This window comes from Lontra canadensis, unplaced genomic scaffold (assembly GCF_010015895.1).
Source record: "Lontra canadensis isolate GAN:19392208 unplaced genomic scaffold, GSC_riverotter_1.0 scaffold141, whole genome shotgun sequence".
Taxonomy (NCBI): domain Eukaryota; kingdom Metazoa; phylum Chordata; class Mammalia; order Carnivora; family Mustelidae; genus Lontra; species Lontra canadensis.
Window position 1 is genome coordinate 460879 of NW_022631135.1, and position 22634 is coordinate 483512.

Sequence of the window (22634 nt, forward strand, 5' to 3'; positions counted from 1 at the left end):
CATAATCTACATTATGGGGAAGAGTTAGCCTCACTTAAAGTCTACTGATTTAAATGTTAGGTCACATGTAAAAATTACCTTCAGAGCAATAACTACTCTGGTATTTTAACTACTAACTGGGCACAACAGCCTAGCCAAATTAACACTTGAAAATAACCATCACAATACAACATTGTGAGTAATACATGACTCTTGAGTTAGGCTGCCTAGATTTAATTCTAGCTCTGCCTTTGGGAACTCCCTTGAGCCTCTCTGTATCCTATGTATCTGTCCTGTGATTGAGTCTCCTCATCTAATAAGTCACCTTACAGAGCTCTTCTGAGGTTGGATGATACAGGTAATAGGTACACACACAATAGAGTAGCACACAGTAAATGTGCAAAAAGTTATGGCAATTATTATTAAATGTACATTATTGTTACCACTGTTCTAAAATCTGGAAATATAACAACATACAAGTTTTAAGAAAATAAATTTTTATGTTTATTAATCCTGTTGCTTTCCTTGCCCTCAGGGTTCGGGCAGTAACCAATCACTTTGGATTTACTGTGACAGTCATTATTTCAACATTCTTCCTTAACACCTCCTTTAGCACACTTTTTTCAGAACTTTCATTTTGATGTTTGATTTACACAATAGTGATACCATTTGGAGATGGTTGTTAAGTCTTACTACTTAAGCTCCTGGTTTATTTCATAGCTTGATAGAGAACCAGCAAATCAGTTAGCTGTCAGCCCGAAGTCTCATGGCTCTGTAGGCAGTGTCTTGGTGAAGGATCCTTAATATCATGCAAAGTTATTCATTAATTTTTTGCCATAATCTCCAACGGCTATAGTTTACTTCCCTGCATCTGTACATACGAGCATCATTTAAAACAATTTGTTGGCATGTGATCTTATCTGTTAATACTCATGTGATTTCCCATTTCCAACCCTTATTGGTTTTCCAGAATTATTTAATTAGTCACATAAGTGTATATTTAATGAGTTCTCAGTCCCATTAAAATAAATACATGTGCACAGATCTATAAGTTCTTAATGAGTGTCTACAACAGTTTTGTTTAGATGAAAAGTAATTTAGCTTAGGAAGAGAAAATAGAAATTAAGAAAGGAATTAAAAATTTTAAAAGGTCGTTAAGTGACCTTTATTATTAAAGGTTAGTTATTAAAACAGGTAAGTTTTTGAAGTTTTGTAAGTTTTTAAAACTAAAGTTTTAAAACTTTAAAAAGGATTTACTAAATTACAAGTAGGATGTTATTTTTTGTTGCATATACAGAGGTGAGTTGAAGGACTGGCCACCAAGGGGGGGTTCTCACAGGTTGGTAGTGAGTTGGCAGGGCAATTCATAGCACAAGAGCTAGGCCTTTACTGTTTCAAACGTCATTTTTCAGATGCCTGGTTGGCTCATTCAGTTAAGCATCTGCCTTCGGGTGAGATCATGATCCCAGGATCCTGGAATCGAGTCCTTCATAGGGCTTCTTGCTCAGTGGGGAGTCTGTTTCTCCCTCTGCTTGCCACTCCCCCTGCTTGTACTTGCTGGCTTTCTCTCTCTGACAAATACATAAATAAAATCTTTAAAAATAAATAAATAAAACCTCATTTTCATCAGGTCCTGATTCAGCTCCATTCTCGGAAAAGACTCTTAAGAATCAAACTCATAAATGATTGCTGTGTAATTCAGGTGGTCTATTTATTCATTTACACTGCAGGCTGTTTCTATCCAAGGATTAATCTAGAGTACTGCCCTCTCCTGGTTTCAAATTCTCTGAAACCCTGAGTTAGTATTCAGTCCACAGTTAGGCCAAAGGAACTGGGCTGTTGCATCTATGCCAGAGGAACAGTTTGGTTTTATGTTATGTGCCCACTCTATTTGCCTAAGGTGCCAGGTTAAGGAGTATTTTTTTTTTTTTATAATTTTGAGATAACATTTGAGGCCAGCGGGAAGGAATGTTCTGTGATTGAATACAGCATCTTACATCTGCCCAAAATCTCTTCTGTGAGCCAGGCATTCCATGTTTCCATCATCTTTGATAAAGTTATTGAGAAAACACTCACAAATATCCTTGCATCATTCTAGCCATTAGGATACAGATGTTTCTCAGACACACTGCCCATTCCCTTAGACAAAGACTGAAAAAAATCTTATTATCCAAATAATTACTCTCTTTCACAGATAACCATATGACCATGTTTTCCTGGCAGGTGACAATATTGCTAAGTAGGATGTGGTTTTCTTAGTCACGTTATGGGCCTAAGAATAGCCTGTAGAATTGTGATGTTTTCATAAATATTTTTAAAAAGATCATTCTCTAAAGATAAAGGATTAATATGTGATATTGACAGATTATTAATTCAGTGAGGACTATTTTATTGTCAGAAGTGAGTTTGCTATATCTTCAAGTTTAGGAGCACTCAATGTCCCTTTATAATGAAAATATATTTTCAGGAGTTCATGCTACAAAAGACTTCAGAATTTGTCTCTTAAGTCTCTAAACTTTTCCAGGTAAGGACTGCCTTTGATTTTCATAAGTGTTGGGCCACATGGGCAAGGAGAGAAACTCACACAGCCTGGGCTCTGCATGAAAGTTTACAGCAGTGGAAGTCAAGCCTGGCTTTACTTCAAGATTTACCAGAAGAGGGCAGACAGCCTTTTGTGCTACCTTAATTTAAGTGATCCTTCCTGTATCGTAAGGAACACAGATTTTACTCTCAAGACTTTTTTTTTTTTTTTTTAAAGATTTATTTACTTGCGAGGGAGAGACAAAGGGAAAGAGACAGAGAGAGAGAAAGAGAACAAGGTGCCGGGAGGGGCAGAGGGAGAGGATCTCAACCAACTCCCTCCCCAGTGAGAAATCAGATGGAGGGCTGCATCTCTCCATCTCTCCACCTCATGACCCTGAGATCATGACCTGAGCTGAAATCAACACTGACACTCAACTGCCTGAGCCACCCCGGTGTCCCCTCCCAAGACGTTTCTTTGGGAATATCAGTAGACATTGATGGATATAGCTGTGCAGAGCTGGTAAGCAAGAGTAAGTTATTCATTTTTAAATTGTAGTTTTATATAATTTTTAAGGAAACTGATTACTTAGGAAAAAAAAATATATATGTAGCATTAACCTAAGGATGTCATATGATATTCATACTAGACTCCAAAAGGCTTTACGCATTCCACAAAACTCTGAAAATCACTTCAGAGAGTTTTGAATGAGCTTTTCTTTAGGGCATTTCAGACTACTCTGAGAAAATCTTTGCCTGAACAGTTACTGTGTGTACTTTTTTTAAAGAAAGAATTCTACCTGGTCTCCAGCTATTAACGTTTACCTTATTTGTGACGCTCTTTAAGCACTTCAGAAAGAAGGATTAATGATTAAGTACCAAGATGAAATGTTATTATTCCAATTTTATTCTTCCATTGCATTCAACTGAAGAACATATTAATCATTATTATTACATATTTATTAAGATTTCTAATTCTAAGCATTTACTTTCAGTTTTCCAGTGATTTATTTTTCAATATGACTGTTAGGATGATCTCAAAAATTATATAACTCCCTGACTTTTGGTTCTGCAGAAATCTGAACACTATTGAGCACCCTGAATGTCCCAAATGTCCCCAAGTTCTTTATCTAGCATCAATTTTCTCTCCAATATCCAGCAACTACAGTCCAATCATTCATCTTAAATTTATGCAGGCAGTTCATCTCATTCTTGGGTTTCTGTCCTTAAATATTTTTTAACTCCAGTAATGTTTAATTTTCCCCATAAATCCTTCTGATGATTGCATACCAATATTTGTATCAGTTGAAATGTTTTCAGCTTCAACTACATGAAATCTGACCCATAAAGAGCTTTAAAAGTAAGTAAAAGTAATCTGACTTACATCAGAGTGGCTCCTGGGGTAGGGTATGGTTCAGAGTTGGTTGTTGATGAAAAGGACTGGGTTCTTTCCCTCTTTTCCCACCACATCTACTGGATCACTTTTATCCGACATTTCTTTTATGGCCACAAGATGGTGGTTTGTACAACTAGAACTACAGAGTTCTATTTTCAAGTCTAGAGAGAAGGAAGTTGACTTGCTATAGCTTTCTCTTAAGAGTCAAGACTCCAGCCAACCTCTCATCACTTCTTATTGGCATAAACTGGCTTGGGTATATATACCAACAACAAGCAAGGGAGATGGGACTGATGTAATTGGCTCATATTAACCAATGATTCTTGCCCACTCCCCCCAGCCCTTACCTCCCTGTAGAAAAGGGAGATTGGTTAGTCAATCATTCCATACTAAGCTGCTGTGAAATGATGTTCTGTGCTCTTCTATCGGTTTCCCTTTATTGCATTATACCTAATTCTCCAGACTGCAGTTAAGTTACTGGGTCCTCACTGTGAGCATAACAGCAAGCTTAACTTTCCCTCCCACAGAAAAGTCAGTGAAGATATTAGAAGACTACAACCTGGGAAAAATAACTTAATACTGACTATCATACATCACTGTTCCTGGAGCTGATCAACTGAGTGCTTTGCCTGGGACACTCCACTGAACATTGCTGTTTTCAGTACTTTTCCCACTTCCCACATCTGGGAGAGCACATCTCCTCCAAGTAGGGGTCCTCTTTGTCAATATTCCCCAAAGGCAAAGGTCACAACCTTCTCTGTTTCATATGACAGCCCAAATGAGTACCTTCCTACCGTATATGGCCAATGACCACCACATTCGTCTTTTAAGCTTGATATCTCTATTGAGTTCTGAGCTAAAGCAGCCGATGCTTATTTTAATGAAGCCAGTATTTCCATGTAGATATCTAACAGACAACTCAAACTTAACATGGCCCCAAAGGGAACTCTTGACTTCTCCCCAATGCTAAACTTTTCTTCCCTCAGGCATCTCCATAAATAGAAATAGATGTATTTATTTATATAACCCCAGGGATCCAGTTGATTGAGATTAAATTTAAATTTGGAATCAAATTAGAATTTTCTTCTTTTTCTTTGAAACACACAATTTGTCAGCAAGTTCTATTGGCCATACATGCAAAAATCCAGCCTGAATCTGTCTGTCTGAATCTATCTCCTGAATCTATCTCCACTGCTACTACCCCAGTCCAAATTTCCATTTTTCATACTTAACTGTTCTCTTAGCTGTTCCCCACTTTTCACATTTGTACCTATAGAGTTTATTGAACAAACAATGGTCTGGTGAGCTTTTAAAACCATAAATAAAATAATGTCACTTGTCTCCTGAGTACATTCTAGATTTTAATTCTTATTATTTATACGTGAAGCAAGTACATTCTCCTAGTCTGGTTTTTCATCTTTTAAAAATATTTTGATTAACATAAGGTGTTAAATCTAAAGCCTTTGACTATACCAGTCTTTTCCTTTAAAGTGTGTCATCTGTTTTCCCTTAATAAAATCTAAGGAGTGTCTAAATGCATTTCCCCAGAACATTTTAATGTTTTTTTCTTTAAAACTTTATTTTTTTTTAAACTTTCTGGGATTGGGGTGCCTGGGTGGCTCAGTGGGTTAAAGCCTCTGCTTTCAGCTCAGGTCATGATCCCAGGGTCTTGGGATCGAGCCCCACATCAGGCTCTCTGCTCAGTGGGGAGCCTACTTCCTCCTCTCTCTGCCTACTTGTGATCTCCATCTGTCAAATAAATAAAATCTTTAAAAAAACAAACAAACAAACAAAGCGTCCTGGGATTGATTTTTGTGTTTCATGTGAGGTACACATCAATTTTCTTTTTCTCCTGTGTGGTTAAACAATTGTTCTGTCAACATTCTTGAACACTCCCTTATTTCCCCTCATATCTGAAATTCCAAATTTGTTCATAAACCAAGTTTCTGAAAATATGTGGGTTAGTTGTGGGGGTTCTGTCTTTAGTTCATTGACCAAATTCTCTATCTCTATGCCAATATCACATTTATAACTTAGTTAGTAGAGCTTTATAACTGTTCATTAAGGTTAAGGAAAATCTCCTCAATTTATTATTTTGCTTCAGAAGAATTTTGGCCCTTTTCAGGACTCTTTCATCTTTTGTATATAAAATCAAGTTGCCGGGGCACCTGGGTGGCTCAGTGGATTAAAGCCTCTGCCTTCGGCTCAGGTCATGATCTTAGGGTCCTGGGATCGAGCCCTGCATCGGGCTCTCCGCTTGGCGGGGAGTCTGCTTCCCTTCCTTTCTCTCTCTGCCTGCCTCTCTGCCTACTTGTGATCTCTGTCAAATAAATAAAATCTTTAAAAAAAATTAAAAAAATAAAATCAAGTTGCCAAGTTCCACACAAAAAAATCATGATGAACTTCTAATTAGAATTCTATGAGAACTTTAAGCTAGAGATTAAAACTGATATATATATTTTTGATTATATTGAATCTTTCCAAGAATATGGTATATGGATCTATTTATTTAGGTATTTAAAAATACCTTTCAATAATATTTTATAATTTATCTACAAAGTGTACATTTTATGATTCTTCAGTTGCTACTATAAATAGTAAAACTGCATTTTCTGTTGCTGTTATAAAGAAATGAAATTGATTTACTTACATTGGTTTTGTTTCAAACAACTCTGTTAATCTCTTATTAATCCTAATGAAGGTTTTATAGATTATTTGGGTTTTCTCTCTAGATCGTCTATATCATCTATGTCATCTAAGCAATTATGGTATTAATTCTTAATTTTCAATACTCTATCCTCTTATTTATTTTTTTCTTGACTTATTTCCCTAACTATGATCTCCAAAAAAATGTTAAATAGATATTGTGGTAGTGGAGTCATTGTGTTTTTTCGAGATTCTAAAGAGAATGTTTATAGCATTTGACATCAAGAAAAGTGATAGGTAGAAGTCATTGAAGATTTTCCTTATCAGGTTATAGAATCCCCTTCTGCTCCTAGTTTTGTAAGAATTTTAATCATAAGTGGATACTAAATTCTGTCAAATGTTTTTCCTGAGTCTATAAAGATCATATGGTTTTTCACCTGTTAAATATTATTGGTGGGAAATGTGTTGATTAATCTGGTTCAACTAACCTTGAAATCTTGGAATAAACACAACTTGGCAATCACATAGTATCTTTTTTAATACCTCACTAAATTAATATTCTGCTCAGGATTTTGCACTTATGCAAATATATTCAATTCTTTCTTCAAACTATTCTCAGATGGTTTAACCACCACATAAGTCAGTATCCAAGCAGGAAAAAAACAAGACCATTCTAGATATCACAAGAAGAGGACACTTAATATAGACAATGAAATTCGTTGCAAGGTTATTGGATGAGTTAGAGGGGCACTAAAGGAACAGTTACCCAGTGAAGGTAATGAGGGCTAGAGAAACAAAAAGCTACCTGTACCTGAGACTGCCATGACTCTGAGCTGCTTGCCGATGGAAGGGAGCGGACTAAGCTGTTAACCTGATAGGGAGCTGCGGCAGCCCAGCTAGAGCTGCCATCCCTGGAGGAGCTGCCAGAAATGAGAAACAAATCACTTCACCATTAGTCTCATTTTCCAGACTCTTGTCAGGGCCTCACATTAGCAAAACTAACAGGAAGCCAGATAGCAAGAAGGCTACAAGATACAGTTTGTGAGCTTCTACCCTCAGAGATACAGAAAAATACAAAAGACAAATGTGGAGTCGAGGGAAAATGTATCCATCCCAGGTATCCAGATTTATGCTAACCTCGTGAAGTGAGCCAGCGAATGTTCTTTCTTTTTCTATTCTCTGGGAGAGTTCACAAACGTGAAACTGCTCAACTGAGTATTTGGTAGACACAGCTGATAAACCATCTGGGCCTGGTGTTTTCTAGTAAAGATTCTGAGTTACCGATTAAAGTTTTCACTGTTGGTTCACTGCAGAGCTTCTATTTCTATAGTGTGACGAAGGATGTGGATGATCGAGCTATGATTCTGACTTACTATTTAATTCCATCTACTAAATTTTTTGAATTATTTTAATCCTTTTTTCCCTTATATTTTTTCCCTTATATTTCTGCATTTCTGAACATACTTGCATGGATCCAAATAAAATATTCTGTCATATTTATTAATTCAGAAAGCTCAGCCTTTACATACAGTGGAAACCTGTGCATACCGTGGGGAAGGAAGTATTCACTCAATGCAAAAGACCTTATAGAAGCTGGATGTAGAAGCTGGATGTAGCTGTGAGCAGGGCTGCCTTTATGCACGTGAGACCATGCAGTTAGCTAGCTGCTCAGGGCTTCCACACCAAGGACTTGGTCTGGTTTTATTGCTTTGCTGTCACTGCCTAGAAATTCATCATGGTTTTTAAAAAGGGGACCCCACATTTTCTTTTTGCATCGGGCCTTGCAAATTATGTAGTTAGCTGGCTCTGCTGTGAGTATTGGATTGGCTTGGAGTTAAGCTTTCTTTTTCTTTTCTTCCTTTTTTTTTCTTTTTTTTTTGGTTAATTGCTAAAAGTATTCATTAACTGTGAAAATAAGTATTTTTCTAAAGCCTTATTAAAACAATAATTCAAATATTCTTTACGAAAGGAATTACAGCATTGATTTAAGAAACCCAGGTTTACAATGTAACGAAGGAGAAATGGGTTTAATATTGAGTTGGATTGTTCCACAAACTGTGGGAGAAACAAAGAATTTGATGTTGAAAATTGAATAACTGTGATCCACACTGCTCTTCTATAGGATTTTACTACAGAATTAACTTAGGTCAATTGGCTGTTAGTGATCATGTCCACAAGTCAGAGTAAGTTTCTAAATAGCTTTGCTTACAAAGAATAGCATGCCAATCACCGCTTTATTGAATTTGATCATTCTGATCATTTCTTTATATGACTTGATAGATGCTGGCCTGAGAAAGCTTAGCATCTGTCAAATATGAGATAGTTGTTTTAAAACTACATATTTATGCAGCGTCAGTTTCTACATTGCAGTTGAGACCTGTACTTTTATGTCTTTTGACATTGATTTAAGTGGCTGAGCGTGAAGCAGAAGAAGAGTTCCATCTCAGATGGAGCTCGAGGGCATCCCATCCAATATCTAAATTTAAGTCCTTAGAGAACATATACAATTTGATGGGATTATATATGATACATTCTTGGGAGTCTTTTCCTATAGTCTGTTCTCTATTTGGCCTCTCTGATCAAACAGGGTTTTGTTTTGTTTTTACTTTCTTTGTTTGGTTATGCTTGGTTTAGCTCGATGCTAATCTTGATCAAACCTGGAACTGGAGTCCACGACCAAAAAATTCCTGAAGGACTCTCTCAGAATGTTAAAGTCCCAGGAGATTTTTAGATGTTTACAAATCCTGGAGAGGTCAAAAGGCCCTCATTCCATCTCAGTCTCCTTAATTTGGCAAGTTCAAATATCCATGCTGCTTTGTACTATTTGTTTGTAGGAATGGTTCGGGAAAAAAACCTCAAACCAACCCCAGGGGCTTTGACCAACCTGGAGAGAGCCCCAAATCCTAATTTTTTAAAAAAGATTTTATTTATTTATCTGACAGACAAGCAGGAAGAGTGGGAGAAGGAGAAGCAGGCTCCTTGCTGAGCAGGGAGCCCATTGTGGGGCTCGACCAGGACCCTGGGATCATGACCTGAGCCGAAGGCAGACCTTAATGACTGAGGCACCCAGGCACCTCATCCTCCAAATCCTAGTCTTGATGGTGTTTCATCAGACCTTATGAAAGATATCAGTGGAATAAATTCTGGGGCTGGAGGGTAGGTCCTAGATTACAAGATTAAGCCTCTGGAACAAGGGAATGATCAAATCTACCTCAAATGAAGGCAAAAATTCCTTTTCTGAGAAATGAAGTTACTATGATATAGAAGCAAATCAAGGTGCTAAAAATGCATCCTAGATGCTGATTCACAATGGCCTTTTGACCTAGCTCCAAGTAAAGGTGTCCCGATACTCAGGAGATTTATGAGGTCACCCTTCAGGTGGAAAATAACCAATATTAATATTAGGATAGCTAACATTTACTGAAAGAATAATATGAGTACACACTGTTCTTTATGTAATTCTTAATTCTCTCAATAAGTCACGAAACACACAATTATTATCTTTATTTTAGTGGTAAAGAATACTAGAGTCAGAATGTTCAAACAACCTTATAAAGTTAGTGAGTAGCAAAATCAAGACTCATACTCTAATCTCTGGCATTAACACTTGGCTTCCTCAGCAGTCTTATCATGTAATTTTGACCTCTGTAGGAAGAGACCCTTCTCCAAAGTCACTGAAGGAAAGCCAGGGTATTTCAAGCATTGTGTTCCAAATGGGAAAATGCATGTCACATACTTGATTTCATGTTGTAAAGTGTCAGAAAATATTATTTCTCATGATGCTGGAAACTAGACACTAAGGGACAGGAGCCTAGGTGTTAGATTCTAAGTTCCATTTGATGACCCAGCTGTAGCTGCTTATGCGATTATCAGAAAGTTTCCTTTTCCCTGCTTGAAAAATCGGATACTATTCTTTCCCACTTTGTAGAGGAGTTGCGGTAATCAGGTAAGTTGATACTGTACTTATCACTATGCTGGGCACTCAGAAAGTGCTCAAGAAATGCTAGCGATTGTTTGCGAACATATTCCTGTCATAGTCTTCGTCACTTGTCCTGTGGAGCCACGGATTAGATGTTGGTGTTTTGAAAATCCTTGATGTCAGAAGCCACAAAGGAAGTGAGTCAGATGGAGAGGCACAAGGGTGGTCTTCTGACCAAGCAGAGCCCGAGTTCGCACAGCCACCAAGCAGGGGAAATGAAAAAGAACAGCAAGAAGCAGAAAAGTCACCAAGAAGTGTGAGCCTCCTGGCCTCCTGCCGGCAGAAGGAAGGCGACCTGAGGGACTCCGGGCACCATTATTGTGCTGAGTGTGGGGGTCTGAATCCAGATCACTTCACTGCCATCAGCTGCGTTAACTGAACTCCTTGACTGTCCTCCTGTAAGCTCCTGTGCCTCTGGGAAGTCAAAGCTTACTCCTTTTAATTATAAGTCATCCTTGACTCCCCTTAATTGTATTTCTCAGCTTTCCCAGTGTTTTCCTTTCAGCTCAGAAAGCAATCACTTAATAATATCATACGAAGGGAAAAAAATCTTTCTCCAATGTACTAAATGGCAGGTAATTCTGTTATTCAATTAAGATAATACCCTTTCCTGAGCATAACCTCCTGTCCTAAATTGAAACCCTAAACGAGCTGTAGGCACTTAAAAAAATGACTGAAGGCTAAGGTACCCATGGTTTCTCTATTAAGAATATTAGAGAACGATATTCTCCCAGAATTTTCTGGCATGCCTACCCATGTGAGTCCCAGAATCCATTGCGGTGTATTTCAATTGCTTCAAAGAATGTAAAACATCATTACCAGAATTGCCTCCATATCTTTATAAATATTGCAATATTGGTAGGGCAAATGTAATCTTAGTAAAACCTAGATTATCTTTTTTTTTTTTTTGTAGTAGTCAGGAGCAAATTGTATTTTTAGTGTTTACAAATGTTGAACTATTTTAATTTTATTTTTTATAAACATATATTTTTTTCCCCAGGGGTACAGGTCTGTGAATCGCCAGGTTTACACACTTCACAGCACTCACCATAGCACATACCCTCCCCAATGTCCATAATAACCCCACCCCCCCTCCCAAACCCCTCCCCCCAGCAACCCTCAGTTTGTTTTGTGAGATTAAGAGTCACTTATGGTTTATCTCCCTCCCAATCCCATCTTGCTTCATTTACTCTTCTCCTTCCCCTTAACCCCCATGTTGCATCTCCTCTCCCTCATATCAGGGAGATCATATGATAGTTGGCTTTCTCCGATTGACTTATTTCGCTAAGCATGATACCCTCTAGTTCCATCCACGTCGTCGCAAATGGCAAGATTTCATTTCTTTTGATGGCTGCATAGTATTCCATTGTGTCTATATACCACATCTTCTTTATCCATTCGTCTGTTGATGGACATCTAGGTTCTTTCCATAGTTTGGCTATTGTAGACATTGCTGCTATAAACATTCAGGTGCACGTGCCCCTTCGGATCACTACGTTTGTATCTTTAGGGTAAATACCCAGCAGTGCAATTGCTGGGTCATAGGGTAGTTCTATTTTCAACATTTTGAGGAACCTCCATGCTGTTTTCCAGAGTGGTTGCACCAGCTTGCATTCCCACCAACAGTGTAGGAGGGTTGCCCTTTCTCCGCATCCTCGCCAGCATCTGTCATTTCCTGACTTGTTAATTTTAGCCATTCTGACTGGTGTGAGGTGGTATCCCTAGATTATCTTTTGAGAAGATTTCATTTAATATCTAGAGCTTTAGAACCCTTTGTGGGTAGAATTTGTATTAATAGAAATAACTTCATATATTTTATTTCTTCACTGACCAAAGAAATGAGTTGTTTTCCAAAGTTAATTATCTCTGTCTTCTAAAAATACTTTTTATGTGGGGCGCCTGGATGGCTCAGTCCATTAAGTGTCTGACTCTTAATTTTGCCTCAGGTTAGGTCTCAGGGTTCTGGGATCAAGTCCCACAACAGGCTGGGGAGTCTGCTTGTCTCTCTCTCTCCCCCTTCTGCCCCTCCCCATGTGCTCTCTCTCAGATAAATGAATAAATAAATCTTTTAAGGAAATAGAAATAAAAATAAAATACTTTTTGGTTAATAAAAATATTTAAATTCTTTTTCTTTAAAAAGCAAGGCAAACATACCATGTTCTAACAAAATTTCAATACACTATGCATATAAATAGTTCTGGTTATGAGCTAGGGAGCACAGTTTCCTTGAATGTTATAGTTTTCCTATCTCTTTTAGTGCTATAATTTTTCCTGGCAATAAATAATGTACTTCTATTGAATCCAAAATTAGAGTAAATGTGCTCCGTGCAGATAATTTAACACCTGTCAATTCCCAAACCCTACAGTTATAGATCTTAAGGATCTGAATTATATTGCAAAAATAATGAGTTGAAGACTGATTGCCAATGTGTATCTATTAACATAGCTGTGAATTTTTTCTACTGCACTGAATAGATAGATCAGAGCATGAGGCATTCAGTAACCCATAGTAATATGCTGGATTTAACAGGTTTAGATCTTTAAAAAATTAACTACAATCATAGCTAATAATCTTCCCCTGGGGATTAAGAAAGGCAAGACCTTTGGTGGTATACCCAATGCTCTGTATTAACCAAGTGTACCTTGGAAAGATGACCCCAGGCTGGGCAGCTCTGGAAGAGTGAATATGACTGAAATCAATTGAGGGGACCCTGAGAAAGAGCCACAGTGCTGCTCACCATCTCACTCTCCCCACCAAATCATGGAGCTACAGAGAGGAGGAACTATCTTTAAAAAGGAAAACTGTTGAAGTGCACAAACAGCATCGACCTCCTATCCACTCTCGTATTTTCCATGCTTTCAGAAATGATGTTAGAATTATTTGAATTGAACCTTATATTCTTATTTTTTTCTGCTGTGAATATCAATTTTATTCATCCAGCTACCAAGATAGTGTTTTATTTATGTGGCCAGAATTACAACATGGTAGAGCTGGAAGGTTATTTAGAAATCACTGAAATTCTATTAAAGATGCAGTTTATGTGAGGTGAGGGCACTGGGGCCTACTGAAGCTATGTGCCCATCCAAAGACCAAGGCAAGAGCAGACCCCTCGGCCCCCTCTCCTGCCCTGGATATTGCTGTAGACACTAGCCTGGGATTACGTGCCCACAGAGAAGTATCTGAGCCTTCCTTAAAAAACCCCCCAAAAAAAACTGAAGAGGAGAGTTTTCCAGGGACTGCTTATGCTACACTTTTTAAAATTGGCTGAGATTTGGAGCAAGGGGGCAGCTCAAGTATTGAAAATAAAATTTGTAAGGATGTCCATGGGTCTACTGCTTTCTCTTAGTCTCTTTTTTTCTGATTCATCTCTTAGGTTCTGACCTGGAAACATCCCATCAAAAGAGATCAAATCTTCATCAAAGGAAATGCTTTGCTGAAGACAACTTTCTTATCCTAAATTCTGGGTTTGGTCACAGATTGGCTGGGCTAACTCAGTTTTATGGGGCATCCAACCTTAGGTCCCCCCCCCACCCCGCCAAATCATGACTGAGTTTTTATAAGAGGAAACCACTCAGTCTTTAGTCAAGGAAAATGGAATGAGTTGGAGGTGGGATTATTTCATTTATTTGGGGAGGGCCTAGCTTACCATATAGAACATTGCTTGAGCTTCCCACTTTCCTCTGTATGTATCATGGTTCAAGAAGGATTTATCCCACACTCATTTTCAACTGAGGCATCAAACAATTGATGTCAGACCTCAGAATGACTGAGGCAAATCCTTACGTGTAGAACTAGCCAAGGTAGTTCTGATTCCACATTTTTAAACTTCCTTGCCAACTTCAAAGGTAAAGGGTTGAGAGCAAGAAGAAAGGGGGGCATCTATGAGAAGTTTTTAAAGAGAGAGAGCTGTTATACTGTGAGTTCCCCATCCCTACCCAAATACACAGGGATGAGGGGGAGCTGACCTCCAATCCTATGGTTAGTGAGCCAGGAGACTGCTCAAAGAGCTTGCTTTGAGTCCAAGTCAACCTGGGAGAGTTTAAGAGGTCTGTGAGCAGAATGGAGCTGAATGCTTTGGGATAGTCCAGCACACTTGAGTTCATCAGGACAAAGGATGCGTTAGGGTTTTCTGTGGCCAGATGACAGCCATGTTGGAGAGGGACAGGGAAGAAGAGCCAAAGTGAGCTGGAGAAGTTTGAAGTCCTGTTTCAGAAGAACTTCCAAAGGATAAGACCTCTCTTTGGACAACAGGAAAACTAGGAACCAAGAGTAGTGTGGTAACTGCAAAAACAGATTCCAAGCCCATCAGGAGAGTGGCCTTTGATGGACACGGGAGAGTACCCAAGGAGGAAGGAGCCCACTTAAAACCTCCATTGAGCCCAGGGAGTGTTCCTTCCCCTCATTTCTCCTTAATTCCTACACCTAAAGGGCTAAAACCACAGTTAGCAAGGGTGGCAGAAGCAGAGCCAGAAAGAGAGAAGCTAAAGCTAGCCAACACCTCCTCCTAATGAGTGACTAGGGCTGACCCATTGTCTTCTGTAGAAGGTAGTACAAAGCAAGTTTACTTTGTATGCTCTGGGTTTCAGTGGCAAGTTATTCTTAATGTAATTTGGGTCCTAATTTTGGGTGATTTGTTTGGATCCTGTGCCTTGTTTTTAAAGCTCACTTTATTTTGTCAGATATATTAATGATAGTACTTCAGTATGTTCATAGGACCTCATATATATCATTTGTTTGTTTTGATCCCTAATTTTTTTAATAGTCTGGTGATTTATCTGGCTGTTGGGTTTTTTTTTTTTCTTTTTAAGATTTATTTGTTTATTTTTGAGAGAGAGAGAGAGAGAGAAAGTGCATGCAAGAGCAAGCAAGTGGGGGAGGGGCAGAGAGCGGGAGAGGGCGTGTCAGGCAGACTCCGTGCTGAGCACAGAGCCCAACGGGGGACTCGATCCCATTACCCTGAGATCACGACCTAAGTGAAAACAAAGAGTCAAATGCCCAACCTACTGTGCCACCTTGGGGGCCCGGTTGGTTCTTTTTTAAGAGTAAGACACTAACAAGCTGATGGTCATCCCACGGGGCAGGAGCTGGGTCTGCACGGGATGAGAACACCGAGGCTGTGGCAAACTTTTCGCCTTGGAGGATCACCAGCCCTCAGCGTCTCTAGGACTTCTCCCTCTGGTCGCAGTTTTCTTAGAATGGTTCAGCAGTAGTTCTCACATTACAGCTGCATCAGAATCATCTGTAAGGCCTGTTCCAATGGAGGATTGAGTCTTGTGCCTCCAGCCCCCAAGTCTGTGATTCAGTAGGTCTGGAGAGAGACTCAGGAGAATGCACGTTTTTATCAAGTTCTGAGGTGATGGAGATGTTGTTGGTCTGGGGACCACACCAAAAATCATCTCCTGAAGCACAGAGTTTCTCAGCCCCCGTACTCTTGACATTTTGTGCTGGAGAATTCTCCGTGGTGCAGGGCTGCTCTGTGTATTTGTAGGATCCCTGGCTTCTCCCCACAAGATGCAAGCATCAGACATGTCTCAAAGCATTGCCAAACCACTAATGACCCTAAGGAGTCCTCGTGTCTCCCGCCTGGAAAATCAAAAGCTCGCTGTAAGCAAGCTGGGAGGCAGTGGGGCCCTCGAGAGTCTGACCCTTCCTTTGGCAGTCTATTTCACGACCTTTTTTTGGCATTCCCTCTCACCAGTCTGATCTCACGCTACATTTGCACCTGTACATCTGTCTCAAGATAAGTCTCTTCAACAGGGGAGGATCGGGCCAGGGTCCAGGGGAGGGAACCCGGGGGTCTGACCGACCTTCGCATGAACTTTCGGCCAACGCTCCATGACACAGCTCTGCTCTGAAGTTCTGCTTTCAGAACTGTCCCCTCTCTCTAGGGTTGGAGCCTTTCTGAGGGTTGGCAGAGCTAAGCAGCTCCCTCTCCTGCAAGCCCACAGGTCTGTTTTCCCGGGTCTGTGGAATCGGGTGCCGTTCACCCAACTGCTTTCCCGAGTCCAAGGTTCTGTTGTTATCTTTCATCTGCTCTTATCTCTTCTCCCACTCTCTTTGTTCTTGTGGCTCTGTGCTCTTTTACACATTTATTTTCAATCTGGAGTATTGCAAAGGAGCAACGAACAGCATGTGTGTTTAATCTGCCATTTCTTTCCTTTATTTTTTTATTAACATATAATGTATTATTTGCCCCTGGGATACCAGTCTGTGAATCATCAGTCTTACACAATTCACAGCACTCACCACAGCACATGCCCTCCCCAATGCTGTTGCTAACCAGAATTCCCAGCTGCTTTTTGGACATAAGGTCTCCGTACAAGGGAGAGGAGAAAGGGCATACAAAGTATGTGAGTTGGGGAGGTGTTATTAATGATTTTGGCTAAACATGAAGAAAAGAAATTTGAAGGTATGAGATGCATTCTATTCCTATTTCAATTATTTTTTTTGCCTAAAGGCCTAATTGTTACACTTTGTTATCGCCTGTTCAATAAAAACATTTTTGGTAGAAGATGGAGCCCTTAAGAGACTCTGAAATATTGAGCAAGACAATATTTCTTAAAACCTTTTGTAAATGTCAGATATACACCCATGTTAGGTTATGATTCCTCACTTAAAAATATAAAGATTATAGGCCTTCATTTTACCCTTAAAATCAAAGCAGTATATTCTTACAGTAGACTTGCTTTCCACTTTGAAAATAACACTGGCACTAAGCCAAATAGCTTAGAAGTGAGAATTAAACCCCTTGAAGCATTTGGAGGTGGGTTGTTTGGTTTGTTTGTTTACTGTTGTTATTAATATTCTAGTCAGTGGAACCACTGGGCTGCTTCTCCGAATACGAACAATCTGAAATCCGAACGCAATCCGAAAGTGAGATTTAGGTTTTAGTCAGACTTGCTCATGTGTAACTTTTCTTATTGTTGAAAGAGAACCCAGCTCATGACTTTTGGGGATCAGGTGGGATTTAGCTGTACGTAACCAAAGAGGATATTGAATTCAAATTCAGTAATTAGCAAAATGACAAGTGAAAATTCTTCACAAATAAATATCTAGCTCTGGGAAAATTATCAGATCCCTCAGGAGTCAATCTCTCCTGGTAGAGGAATTGTAAAAATATCACAGCTGAAAGGGACTACATGTCCTACAAATCCAACTTTGACTTGACATGTGACTTCCTTCTGAGCTTTCTACAGGTTCAGCCATATGTGACAAAATGCCCTCCGGCTGCTTTAAGAGCTTTTTGGATGTTTGAATGTTTGTTTGTTTGTTTTGTTCAGTGTTTTTTGAATATAAGCACTTTGAAAAATTTGGGTTAGCACATGTTTATTAAATATAAATTCGTATGTCCATTGCATTATGACTTACTTGAATCCCAGGATATAGACAGACCACAGGATTTCTGCTAGAATTGTGTAGTATCTGGTGCTTTCAAGCTAACAGGCTCTAAGAAATAATGCGGTGTTCTTGCCCTTGATTTTCAAAACACCTGTTGACTTACCATCGTATATGGTGCAACTGGAATGTGCTAAGATGGAAAGTCCATGGAAAATGTGGGAGGAGGAAGAGGTCAAAGACATACTATAGTATGTCAAAAATATACATCCACATCTAGATCTAGATAGACTATATAGAATCTATATTTCCTATAAATATATTATACAATACATATAAGAATAACACACATATATAAAAAGCAAGCCAAATGCAAATATGGTTTAGAGTGTCAGTGAAAACTTGGAAATGAAGAAAGTATCCATGAGAAGAATTTGTCATAAGAGCCAGCGGAGTATGGTGGCAGAATCACTAGATTAGGCATTTGGAGATCCCGCTTTGTGACCTCCAATATAAATCATCTGGCTCCTCTAAAATTACATGTTTTTTCACTTGTAAAATGAAGGTAATATCTGTCTTAGCTCTCAGGAGTCTCTGAGGATTTATTGAGATATGTATGTGACATCACTTTTTAAGTTATATATATTACATGAATGTAATTTGTTAAAAAAGCAGAATCATAGGAAAATAGAACTGGTGATGCCCATAGGAGGTTGTTTGGTTCATTTACGTGCCTAAGCCACTCAGGAGAGTGACTTACCTGTATATGCCTTTGACGTATTTTATGGTATTTCAATTTTCTCCAAACGTTTAAAATTATATTTATTAACATAAGGCATAGCACTTTTTTAGTATGAAATAGTTCTGAAAATAGTTTTAAATTATTTCCAAGTAACCATCTATCACATAAATGGGATTCTTCTTACACAGATGATATTACTAAATTCCGTAGAGATGAACTTCCCAGAGTAGGGTTCCTTGATAGACTTTGGGGGAACTTGGTGGCTTCGCTGAAAGTACACGTGAAAGTGTGTATATGTGCTAGGGGAGATTTTCTGGGAAGAATATACATGCGTGGGAAGAATGTGTTCCAGGTAGTCTGTGCCCCTCCAGAAGCACAGAGAAAATGCCTTTTTCTGGGAGGGGGAAATGAAATTAAAATTTAAATTATAACTTACGTTCACTGAGGGCTCGGTATACCCAGGCACTGTGATAACTAACAGCTTTTGTTCTTTGACTACATTTACGACAAAATCCTGAGAGAGGAAAAGATCCATAGCACCTTTTAGGAAATACCTGAGTCCAAGTGTGTGTCATTTTAAGATGCATACACTGGGCCAGAATTTTTACGTTTTTAGGAAGGTAAGTTGATGCCTTTACCATACATTAAACAATAAATATATCCAAGTGGTTCTGAGAGATTGCCTCATAATTGTAGATGCATAAATAAAAGTTTTTAAAAGATTCCCATTAGTTTATTCCATACAAGTCAGATTATGATGCCAAAAAAGCTATGAAAAAGCATTTTCTTTTCCTAGCTTTTAGGATTTTGGAATTGCAGGCAAGGGATTGTAAACTTGTAGTCTTACCATCTTCATTTAGTAAATGAGAAAATGGCTTCAGGAAGTTAGGAATAGCCCTAGTTTGCACAGCCAACAGGTAACCAAGCAGACTTACATTCCAGTCTTCTGAGTCCTGGTCTATGATATTTTAAGAATTCGATGCAGATGGATGATGAGAAATCCTAAGAGACACAATTCGGTCTTAATTCACAGCTACTACCAGCCATCCACCTTATTGTTCTTACTGTCTCTATGGATTTTCATTTTCCCTAGCAACCATAACCAACTAGGGGACAAGAGTGTGGGAGAAGGAAGACAGAGGCAGAGTCCAACCCATTCCTAGAATCCTGAAATGCTAATGGGAAAGCTTACCATCCAGATTTAGGTGAGTTGGTGGCCAGTCCATGAGATCTTCCCAAGAAGAATTCAAGAGTTCACGAAACATTCATAAAAGTATTTCTTGAAGACCTACTATGTGTTACATACTCTTCCAGGCACTGGTCACACAATGAAGTGTATGAAATTCTCTACTGTGGTAATATACAAGTAACCACGTACCCAGAGTACACTTGACACCTTAACATAGAATTTGGAAAAAAGTCCAGACCACAAGATGGGCTCTCCTTAGCTAATAATAGTCTCATAGACATATGTGAGTCTCAATTCCAGGAGAGGGGGCTTTCACAGGAAACCAGAAGAAAAAGAGAAATCCCTTGAGCTGCTGCGTTCCATCTTTCCTATTATCAGGCAACAGTATTAATTCGCCATGCTCTCAAAATATTTGGAAAGTAGAAATAAGTCAGGGAATCCATGAAGACAAGATGAGTTTCACTGACAGGAAATGATCAGCTAGGATGCCACTGAGTCATCAGCGAGGGAGAGCCAGAGAGGGGTCCACGTGGGCCAGGTAAGGGTAGAAGTGGAGGAGATATACAGCTGGGAGCACAGGACAGAGGCCCGGCCCTTCAGAAACTCGAGTCACGGCATCAGCAATCAAGAGTGGACTGAGAGAAAGAGACGGACCCCCCAGTGGGGTTCTTTTTCTGCCCAAGGCCATACTACAGGTTGAGACAGCATGGCTGAAGTGGAAGGCTGGGAACCAGGCATTTGCTCATGGACCATCAGAACAGTAAAAGCAGAAAGAACATATATCATGATCCAAGAAGATTCCATGAAACCATGGGGACGGACGGGTCAGCTGAACTGGAAAGTGTTCAGAATACATGATGGGATGAATGATTGTGTGAACAAGCTGGAAACGTACCAGCTACTCATAATATCATTTCTATATTAACATGAGCTGTGTATTCTAAGCCACCAATGTCAAAACAGAAATTTGAAGGGATTCTGGGCTGGAGATACTTGAATTATAATTTGTCAGTTGCGGAGGCTGCCTCCCAGACCCACTAGGTGGCAGTGTAGTCGTGATTTGCGGGTAAACACAGACCAGACTAGAGCTGAATCTCAAGCTATTAGTTTTTTCTGACATTTAGAAGTTCACAATAGAAAATGTTCCTGGAATAATGGATGGAAAGTCAAACAATGACTACCATGTGAGCATCCATTGACATATAAAATAGAACTGTTTTACAAGTATTTAACAATGGAGCATTTATAAAAAGTCAAAACAGCTGTGTCGTCTGCTAGGTTTTTAAATGATTCTTCTGATAGGTGAACATTAGATATATCTAAAATAGAGATAGGTGATGGAAGACGACAATGGATACCTCTCTCCCAGCCCTTACAAAAGCCAGGTGCCCTAGCTGCACCTAGCAAGCTTCAAGGGTTTTCTGGACCAGGTTTCACTTCCTTCATACCAATCCAAGTTCCCTGTTGCTTTTGGAGATGCCCTTGGAGACCAGTCCCTGACAAGTGACCTCCTATGACCATCTTACTTCATTTTTTGCATTCGTATTTCCCCCCAATTATGTACAAAGCCCACTAACATTTTGCATTGTAAAATTTCCCTGTTCTTTCTTGTTTTTTTGGATTGCCGCTTATTAGCTGTGTGATATATGACCCATTACTTAACCTCTTTGTGCTTCTTTTTCTTTATCTGTAAAAGGGAATGATGATAGTATTAACTTCTTCCGGTTATTGCAGGACTGGCATGAGTTAATATAAGAAGAGATTAGATTAATTGGTCACATGGTAAACATCATGTAATAGTTTGCTCTCAACCAGAAAGTAAGGAGAGAAGGAAGAAACTGCATTCTGGTTCCCTTTTATTAGTGCCTTTTAAGTGCTGGATGTATAGCATATATGCTCAATAAATATTTAAATCAATGAATAAGTAAATGAATGACTAAAATGTGATGGTGCTCTGAGATGCACAGGGATGACCTGGTAAATACAATCCAGCCCTGTACATTTGAAACATATTTTTTTTCTTAAAGATTTTATTTTTAAGTAATCTCTACATCTAATCTGGGGCTCAAACTCACAACCAGGAGCTCAAGAGTCGTCACATGCCCCACCAACTGAGCCGGCCGGGTGCCCCAGGAGCATTTAAAGAACATATTAATGCATGATTAAAGTTAGAACACTTCACAAATAAGCCTTTAAAATATTTCTTTACATTTTAGATTGATTAAATGTTATTAAATATCAGGATAAGAGTTTAAAAAGATTAGCTGAATCCCCAAATATTGATTTTTTAAAAAGATTTTATTTGAGAGAGAGAGAGAGAGAGCACAAGCAGGGGGAAAGACAGGGGGGTGAGAGAAGCAGACTCCCCACTGAGCAGCGAGCCTATGTGGGGCTTGATTCTAGGAGCCCGGGATCATGACCTGAGTTGAAGGAAGATGCTTAACTGACTAAGCAATCCAGGCGTCCCCTCCCAAAATAGTGATTTTAAAATAGTAGACATTTTTGGTTAGAAGTTACCTTGAGATAAATAGGTTAACCTTTTTATTTTTGGACTAGAAACCACGTTTTTAAATTCAGTATGGTTTTTTGTTTGTTTGTTCGTTTGTTTGTTTTTCAGTATTTTGCTTCCCCAGTTTGGCAAAAGCCATTACTATGAGTATATTAAGTGTGGTTGATTTTGCTGTTAAAAACATATGTGAGGAATACTTTTGATATTTATATTTTGGTATGGTTGCATCCATTTATATAATATTGAAGCATAATTTTTGGAACTGCCTTCTTTACCATCAAAATATAAAAATGTATTTTTAGATCTGTACTTAGCTTTTTTCAAATTGTGAAGCACTT